We start from the raw sequence: 10,438 nt of genomic DNA, 5'->3' as shown, positions 1-10,438 counted from the left end.
TGGTGACAGACAGAGAGTGTTTTGTACGTTCTGCCAATGATCCTCTCATGCAGCAACTACTACCGGCCTTCTTATATATTCACCTTGTTTCCCATTAATAACATTAGGATCAGCCATCAGTAGTAAAGTAGCAGCAGCAGCAGCCAGGACACATAATCATGGCCTCCTATTGACTCAATATCTTCATTCACTGGAGCCTGGAGGGGAACACAGAAGCAGAGCAGGACCAGAGCAGTCATTAGAAATCATGGCGCCTCATACAACCACATTGTCTGGGCCCCACTCACCCCAAGCCCCACAGTTAAAAGAGCACACAGACATCAGCAGTGCTAAAAACTGTAACCCCCCCTCACACACACACACATTATAAAAAGCCATTCATGGCCCCCCTATTAGATACAAAAAGAACACTGGCACCTGGGCCCCCCTTACAAGTTAAAAAAACCATTGGGGCCCCAGAGAATATTTAAAAAAAAACCATGGGTGGCAGGGGCCTATAGAGTATTAAAATAATACATTGGTGGCCAGGGGATTAATAAAATAAAAAGTTGGTGTCAGTAGAATTGAACTCATGGCTTCAAGACTTTAAGTTCAGCTCTTTTCGTGGCTTCAGGACTTCAACAGTTCAGGACTTTGGCTTTTCGGCAGTACAGAACTTTTGAAGAGGCGCGTGGCTTCAGCACTGCCACGGGGCCCGGCTATTCTAAAAACTGTAGCACCAACGGGCCCCCCTTTAGGCCTGGTACACCTGTACCCCCTGATGGCGGCCCTGTGCAGGTCTACATTAGAATTTAGATATTTAGATATATAACACAGCTTTCAAGATGAGCAGCAAAATAGATTGGAAGCAAGTTATAATTGTATATCATGTCAGAGCCCCTCACCAGTACTCTTTAAATGACATTATGAGGTCCAATTCCTACTATAGGATATACCTCCCAACGGTCCCGTTTTGAGCGGGACAGTCCCTCTTTTGACAGTTCAACCCGCAGTCCTGTAATTTGCACTGGAAAGTCCCGATTTCTCTGCACTTACAGCCAAAAAGGATTTTTTAAGCTCTTGGCAGAGAGACCAGAATAGATACTTAAGATACATTTGTAACAGTTTTGTCCCTTGGGAGAAGTTAGACTCACAGCTTAAAGGGCAATTTGCTTCATTAGTAAAACTCGGTGCATATTGGTTGAGTAAATCTTGAGCATCTGCAGAAATATTATATAGGGGTGAGGACATGTAGGCTTGTTATCCCACAGGAACTTACCTTAACTATGAAGGTGCTATCTTCACAATTCATACTTGCTTTCTCCTCATTCATAGATTTTACCTCCCATTCCTTAAGTCACACATATTTTTCTGAGACAGTCTCTAACTTATGAGAAGACAATCACCACTTCCCTGCTGAAGCTGAACAATATTTGGAGGCCCCATTAGGTCTATTTACAGGACAAGGAACCGCTACTTTACTGGGAAGGAAATCACTGTTATATTCCATTCTCTCTCTTAAAACTTTCTAAATAAGTGCTTCACTGCCATGTCTGCCATCTGTCCCAGGCATCCCTTGTGATGTGTTACACCAGTGCATGCATTGTGGTTGAAAATTGGAAAATACTGCACATGAGTATGTCCCAAAATTGGATGGCAGGTCCCAATTTAGCAATGATGTGTATGCGGCACTGCTTTAGAAAGTTCCCTGGGTGTTTGCAAAGTAGAGCATTCAAGTAAAATCCTTAGCATTGCTGTATGGTACGCAAAGGATAACATAAAAGCCCTTCACTCCTCACTACATCACTTCTCTTGTCTCACTTTACATTACTGGTTGTCTTCTCCGCTCCTCTAAAAGCCCCTTCTCTTCACACCATCCACCTCTCGCCTCAAACCCTTCTATCTTGCAGCTCTTTCCCTTTGGAATTCCATCCCTGAATTCCTCCATAAGGAACCCTCTCTCAATCTCTTCAAGAAAGCAGTCTACCCTTTAGAGCACAAGAACATTAGCCTAGTCCTGTGCCTTACCTTGTGCATTTTCTCATCTCCAATTTGTGCCTGTATGTTACCCTTCCATCCACTTATACTGTAAGCTCTATGGGGCAGTGAGCTATTTCCCATCAGTCTAAAGAGTATCCGCAATTCAAGGCAATTTTTCATATACAGGAAGAGACCAGAAATACTGCAGCTCTAACTGTAACAGGAAGAGATCATCTGACCAGAAATACTGCAGCTCTAACTGTAACAGGAAGAGATCACCTGACCAGAAATACTGCAGCTCTAACTGTAACAGGAAGAGATCACCTGACCAGAAATACTGCAGCTCTAACTGTAACAGGAAGAGATCACCTGACCAGAAATACTGCAGCTCTAACTGTAACAGGAAGAGATCACCTGACCAGAAATACTGCAGCTCTAACTGTAACAGGAAGAGATCATCTGACCAGAAATACTGCAGCTCTAACTGTAACAGGAAGAGATCAGCTGACCAGAAATACTGCAGCTCTAACTGTAACAGGAAGAGATCACCTGACCAGAAATACTGCAGCTCTAACTGTAACAGGAAGAGATCACTTGACCAGAAATACTGCAGCTCTAACTGTAACAGGAAGAGATCACCTGACCAGAAATACTGCAGCTCTAACTGTAACAGGAAGAGATCACCTGACCAGAAATACTGCAGCTCTAACTGTAACAGGAAGAGATCACCTGACCAGAAATACTGCAGCTCTAACTGTAACAGGAAGAAGTGAGGAAGCAAAAGACACAACTCTGTCTGTTAATTGGCTCATGTGACCTAACATGTGGTTTGTTTGTGTGCACCGTGAATCCTACGATCCCAGGGGGCAGCCCTTATTTTTTTTAAAATTGCAGTTATCTATTTATGATTACCCAATAGCACATACTACTAGAAAAGTATATTATTATGAAAATGGTTTATTTACATAAAGCAGGGCTTTACATGTAATAAATTTCTACAGAGACCTACATTGTTCAGGGGGGTATAGTTAAGGAGGGGTTCCATTAAATTGCCCATACCCCCTATGGCTGCACATTATTAATGTTAGTAAATCACAGTCAAAAGATAATTCAATTTATGATCAAGTTGGGGTAGTTTACATTTGAGATTTGGAGGCATTTTCTAAAGCCTGGCTAGCTTCCCTAGGCTTTTGTGCACAGAATTAAATAACATTATATTGTGCTGGCAAATTTGGGTTTACTGAAAGTTCTACAAGTTAAAGTACAGTAAGTACGGCAGATTTTTTTTACAAAGGGACACAGATGATATTAGAGTTCAATATGCAGTTAGTTGGTTAGAGTTGGCCTTCAGCATTTATGCAAATTGGTACTAGCACACTCCTAGTTTTTGTTTACAGGGTGAAGTAAGTTTACCATGCTTTGCAGTTTTACTGATTCCACTGCACGCCATTGGCTGTATCTACGTATCCAAGCACTCATACATACGGAGCTTTAGACAAAATACCAATGGAAAACCGGATACGTTTTGCTCTAGCATTCAATGCTAAAGGATACAGTAAACATGCACATTAAGGTCAAAGTATAATTTCTCTAACATTTCCCATAAGAATTGCAGCTGATGAATGAGGTCCACCATGGAGAATCAGCATCGGAAGAGTGTCCTGTAATGTAAGAGCCAACATGAGAGAGACCAGGGATGTAATGGACAGGGGACCAGAGCCAGTCAAAATAGATCGGATGCCAACAAAAGGTTTATATTATGATGCAATAAGAATTCACAAAACAATATTTAGTAAATAATCCAGGGAGTGATTGGACACACACTTTGGTAATAGGAAGTATTTGTTAAGGAGTTTGGCTCATTTCGAGTATCTCAATGTATGAATTTATACCTGTTGTTAACCTGTTACTTGGCCAAAGTCAGGAGCTGCAACGTGCAGTCAGTGTCTCAGTTGTTGCTTGTGAGTGGCCATATACTTGTGTAATGTGGAATTATCCAGTCAAATAATCATACAACACTTGTGAGGTAGCAGACAAAAATAGATGTTTAATTGGCAAAATATACAAAGAAAAATAGCTTCTTACTCATAAATCTACAAACAGATCTTGAAAAGGTCTATTAACCCTTCAACAAGTGTCCATGTGGCGACCAGGTATTTAAAACACAGAATGCATTTTCACTTCACATACAATATTCCTTATTGTTAAAACCAGCCGTGTGCTATAATTGCAGAATTCTCAGTTTGTCTCTAATTCCCAATCATATTCTGCACATTGTTCTGTGATATATTGGACTGTTTAAAAAGGAGTACCTGTCTATAAACACATTGTTCTTTCCTGCCGTTTGCCCGTACTAATGTAAAAATAAGATTAGATGAGTTTTTTTAGGTCCCCTAAAACCTCTTACAAGGAATTTTACATTTTAGGATTGAAACAAATGAGGAATGTTAATAAGGCTTCATTTTACTATGCATTTTTTTAGTAGCATTTAATGCATTTCTGCAAAGTGAATGTTACATGACAGAGCACTGCAATGTAAGAGGCCTGGAACTTTATTAAACAGACCCTATATTTTGCTAAGGGTCGTATAGTTTTTAGATACCCCTATAACAGCTGCCATGATAAATGACTCCTAACGGTGACTGTCATGTGATCATGGGAAGGAAGACAGACCTGTAGGGATAGGAGTGACTGCCTGGGGCAGGGAATAAACTGTACAACCTATGCAGCCCTGACAATTTATTTCCTAAATAGATTCACTGATGACAACTTAGAATGTGTTTAATATGAAAAATTAGATGAAATAATATCAACAAGCTTGACTGACCAATCCAAAAGCACCAGAGTACCAGGACTGCTGTCACAGGGCCACTGACATCACAGAAGCTTTATGTCATATTGTCCAAATGTTACACTATGGTATACTATGAGGCAGATTTATTAAGGGTCAAATTGAAAATTCTAATTCAAATTTTTTTTTTATGGTCAAAACTCCCAAATTCAAATGGTGAATTATCCAAACTCAATTCGAGTTTTAATTAGAATTTCAAAATGTATCATACTCGAATTTAACTAACCTAAAACCTGCCGAGTTCATGAATGAATGGGAGAAGTCCAGGGACCAATTTGGACGTTCGTAGCCTTCCCGATATTCTGAGAAAAAACGAGTTTAGTCTAATTCAATTCGAGTCAGTAAAATTCATTCAGTTTTAGACTCAGTCGAATTTCGAGTATATTCAAATTTAAGAGTTAAAAAAAAATCACATGAATTCAAAATTCAACCTTTAATAAAAGTGCCTCCCCCATGTTCAATGGGCAGATTAGAAGCAAACTATGATGTACCGTCGATCTCTCGACACAACAAACGTGCAAAATGGCAGCCGTAAAGGTAATGCCAATTGCATATAAAATAAAGTAGGGATGCACTGAATCCAGGATTCAGCTGAATCCATCTGCATGGCCGAACCGAATCCGAATTTACATATGCAAATAGGAGTGGGGAGGGAAATTGCATGACTTTTTGTCACAAAACAAGGAAGTAAAAAATGTTTTCCCCTTCCCACCCCTTATTTGCATATGCAAATTAGGATTTGGATTCGGTTCGGTATTCTGCCGAATCTTTTGCAAAGGATTCGGGTGTTCGGCCGAATCTTTTGCAAAGGATTCGGGTGTTCGGCCGAATCCAAAATAGTGGATTCGGTGCATCCCTAAAGTAAAGAGAAGGTTACTTGGAAAATATTTCACAAGCAAAATAAATACTTTAGCAAGGAGCGCAATGGTAGATTCAAAATAGCTGTAGTTCCATTCGGCTGAAATGCACATAAATCTAAGTAGGAAGCTGTTGTACCAATATATAAATGTGCACAAAGTGTAACTCTGCAGATGATTGGGTTCTAACGCCCAGGAAATAAATGCAACACTTATGTGCAAACACTGCCAATGGAAACATATGGGTTTTCTTTATTAGGAATGTAAAAATCTTTCTAGACTGAACTATTAAAGCCATTGCTAGAAGGTTAGAAAGTGAACAGTATAGTCATTGCAAAATGGCAGCTTTGATATAAGTGACATTTGTGTAAGCTGGATGGCAGCTGGGACTATGTGATAGGGTAACTGCACGTCTGTGTTTCATGCAATCAGCTGGAATGAATAGAGTCACAAATAAAAGATTGAATTGGAGTGCTCACAGAGGAACAGATACATCTTATTACTGATCTCCATTTAAGTTTCAGTGGGCAATGGGGCAAGTTCACTTCATAATCACACCAGCAATTTAGCAATGGAACAAGTAACAACTCATGCAATTTCACGGGTTCAATGTACATCTTTCATTTAAAGGGATTATGATTTTTATGATGTAGTTTTTATTTCTAAATGACACAGTTTACACTGCAAATAATTGACTGTACCATATAAATGTCATTCCTGAAGCAGCAAGTGTATTTAGTTGTAATATTGGTGTGTAGGTGCATCTCAGCTCATTTTGCCTGGTCATGTGATTTCAGAAAGAGCCAGCACTTTAGGATGGAACTGCTTTCTGGCAGCCTGTTGTTTCTCCTACTCAATGTAACTGAATGTGTCTCAGTGGGACCTGGATTTTACTATTGAGTGTTGTTCTTAGATCTACCAGGCAGTTGTTATCTTGTGTTAGGGAGCTGCTATCTGGTTACCTTCCCATTGTTCTGTTGTTAGACTGCTGGGGGGGGGTGATATCACTCCAACTTGCAGTACAGCATTAAAGAGTGACTGACGTTTATCAGAGCACAAGTCACATGACTGGGGGCAGCTGGGAAACTGACAATATGTCTAGAACCACGTCAGATTTTAAAATTAAATTATAAGTAATTGAAAAAAAAAATTCCCCATCTGATTTTATATGCAACCAGTTTGACAGTCCAAAGGCAGGAAAGGGCTGGTAAAAACACTATACTACTGGAAAGCCACCTCCAACCCACAGGCATCCACTTAGATCAGGGGTCCCCAAACGCCGGTCCGCGGCCCAGAACCGGGCAGTGGAAAGTCCTTAACTGGGCTGGCAAAATTAACGGGGTGCGCCATATTGGACACCGGCGCACCCGCATTGGACACCGACCAAAATTGGATGCCGACCCCCCTCCCCTGCAAATAATTTTGCTGTTACACCGGTCCCCAAACCAAAAAAGTTTGGGGACCCCTCACTCAGATTACCCTGACATAATGCAAGTGTGCCATGTCCTTAGACTCTGATCTGAAATCCACCATGGCTGCTGCAACTTTGTTTAATAAGTCTCTGTCAAATTTCCTGTGATCTAAGCCCAAAGCTGCATCCAACTTTATAAAAGACTTCACGGGTGTGAGATTGTACCAGTCTGTGACTTGACTACAATCATCTTCAAAATATGGCTTTGGATAAACTCTAAAAACTGATGTCTGAGCAGGAGCACAAATACAACTACTGACCAAAAAAAGGAATCCTCTTTCCTGCCGAGGTTTCACAGAATATTTCCCAACTCTATTTACTACTGTCTACCCGTCCATGCAAAACACAAGCCGAAAAAATCTGAAAATGTATAATACAGAGGATCATATACCCCTATTGTAAAATATAACAATGTTAGAAATTCACCTTTAAATTCACAGATTGATCTAATTCGATTAGAATTTTCGGGTCGTTTCAATTCGTCACAGTTTAAAAAAAAAATAGATTTTATAAATGAATTTCGACTAGTCGAATTTATGGGAGTTTTATAAAAAAAATCTCACATAAATTTGATATTCGATCCTTGATAAATGGGCACTTAGTCCAGCTGTCCAAACATCTATCAATAAAACTGCAGATTTCCAGTACATGTTTAATAGGGCAAAAGCTCATTCCTGGTTCAATGGCCGTACATGTTGGAAGCCATCTTGTGATAATGCACACCTTTAGCTAACGAGTGGAGCAATCACATGGCGTGAAGCCCAAATGCAGCTCTTGCCTCAATAAACAAAGCAATAAAGTATGGGCACTTAAAACCAACCACAAATATGGACAGCTTAAAGGGGCAGTAAATTAAATTTCCTCTAATGAAACATCCTATGCAAATTTCTAATGTACATTAATTACAAAATGTCAGTGGTTTAATTTAATTGCAACAAAAGGTTTCAGGAAGCGGCCTCTTTCTGTTTTGCCGTTCTGAATTTTGCTACTTTTGTTTCAAACACAAAGCCAAAAAGAAAATTATGGTTTTCAATTACATTTACACATAACATTTAAAGTGGACCTGACACCCAGACACAAAAATCTGTATAACAAAAGTCCTTTTCAAATTAAACATGAAATCCAATTTCTATTTTTATTAAAGCATTCATAGCTGTTGTAAACTCATTTAAACATCTCAGCTGTCAATCAAATATTGTCTGCCCCGCCTCTATGTCTTAGACAATTACTTTCACTTTCCATTCAGCACTTCCTACATGTCACTGCTCTCCCCACATTCCCCCGTTCTCTTCATCATTTAATTGTGTAACCAGGACATGGGGATGGACATCAGGTCCCCCATTCTGCTGCACAAACAAGATTCTGAGATGATACAAGACTTGTCTTAATAACAGTGTCCACAAAATGGCTCCTGCCTGCTTGTTATAATTATGAATTCCCAGACTGATGGAAACAAGATCCAAATAATGGATATAGTGTAATTAATGTTCATTTTGCTTGACTAACGTGATAAAATAAGATTTCTAATATTTCTAATGGGTCCCCTTTAAAATGGTTTATAAATGCTAGGAAACATTTACAGAAAATTTGCACCTCTTTACTTGCAGTTTTAAGCAGTGGGGCTGTCGGTTTGAACGAATAAAACAGTAGAGTGTTAAGTCATATATTGTCTGTTTAGCCTGTGGGTTTGGAATATCATTAGAAGAAGATTCTAAATAAATATACAGGTAATAAAAGAAAAATATGAGAACTACCTGAAATGTTGCATAGACTAGGCCCATCTATAATATACATAGGGGGTTATTTATTAAATAACGATTTTTTTAGTTAAAAAAAAAAAAAAAAAAGTCAGACCAAACTAGAATCCACAATTTTGCCTTATTTATCATTGAAAAAAAAAAACTGGGTCAAAACAGTCTGTGGGAAAAAAAAAACACCCCCAGAATTTCAGGTTTTATGTCCGACATACTCTTAATTTTTTGTAAAAATCATGTGAAATCCCCATATTTTCAAATTTTTGGACAAAACTTAGCGCAGACCATGATATCTTCAAATTTGAAATGGGAACTTTGCCGTTGACTTCTACGGGAACCTGCCAGCTTGGAAATAAAGTATTTTCGGATTCAGAGTTTTAGCAGCTTCTGGGTATAATAAATCACAAAAGGGTTTTTTTTCCCACTAAAAATTCGGATTTTATAGTGTAAAAAAAAAAGTTTAAGTTATTGCCATTCAGACTTTAAAACATAACCCCCTAAAAGTTACCTTCCTTTTTATAATTCAAACAAAAAGTAAAATAACAGTGAATTTAAATAAATGTATTCACCAATAAAAGCCCGGTTTTGCAAAAGAATAGAATAATTTAAAATCATAATTTGTTTAAATAGCAGGACATTTTCAAGATCTTGATCCACGTACACCAAAGCTGATATTCCATCACTTACAAAATTGCCAATATGCTAAAAAGTATTGTGCTGTCATTTAACAAATATTTGAAGAATGATTCTGTATTGAAAAAGACTGGCTTTCTGCTCATTACTACAGGTATGGGACCTGTTATCCAGAATGCTCAGGACCTTGGGTTTTCTGGATAATGTATCTTTCTGTAATTTGGATCTTCATACCTTAAGTCTACTAGAAAATCATATAAACATTAAATAAAGCCAAAAGGCTGGTTTTGCCTCCAATAAGGATTAATTATATCTTAGTTGGGATCAAGTACAAGCTACTGTTTTATTATTACAGGTATGGGACCTGTTATCCAGAATGCCCGGAACCTGGGGTTTTCCAGATAACAGATCTTTTTGTAATTTGGACCTTCATACCTTAAGTCTACTATCAAAACATGAAATAAAGCCAATAGTCTGGTTTTCCTCCAATAAGGATTAATTATATCTTAGTTGGGATCAAGTACAAACTACTGATTCATTATTACAGAGAAAAAGGAAATAATTTTTTTTAAATTGGAATTATTTGGATAAAGTGGAGTCTATGGGAGACAGCCTTCCTGTAATTCGGAGCTTTCTGGATAAAGTTTTTCCAGATAATGGATCCAATACCTGTACAAGACAATTTTTCAATGGAAATGTTGTTTTCTCATTGTTGTCATACCTTTAAAAGCACCAAATTAGTTTTTGGATTTCAATTCAAATTTCACAACCATTGTGTTGTTATTTTTGTTTTCTCAGTTTCCTCTCCAACACAATTTCTGACTTGGGCTAAAATCAAGTTTATTAGCCTAAGTAAATCAATTATACATACTAAATCCAGACCAGTTAAACATAATCCATGTGGATGACCCCT

The sequence above is a fragment of the Xenopus laevis genome, chromosome 4S (genome assembly GCF_017654675.1).
Source record: "Xenopus laevis strain J_2021 chromosome 4S, Xenopus_laevis_v10.1, whole genome shotgun sequence".
NCBI lineage: Eukaryota > Metazoa > Chordata > Amphibia > Anura > Pipidae > Xenopus > Xenopus laevis.
This window is presented reverse-complemented; position numbering follows the sequence as displayed.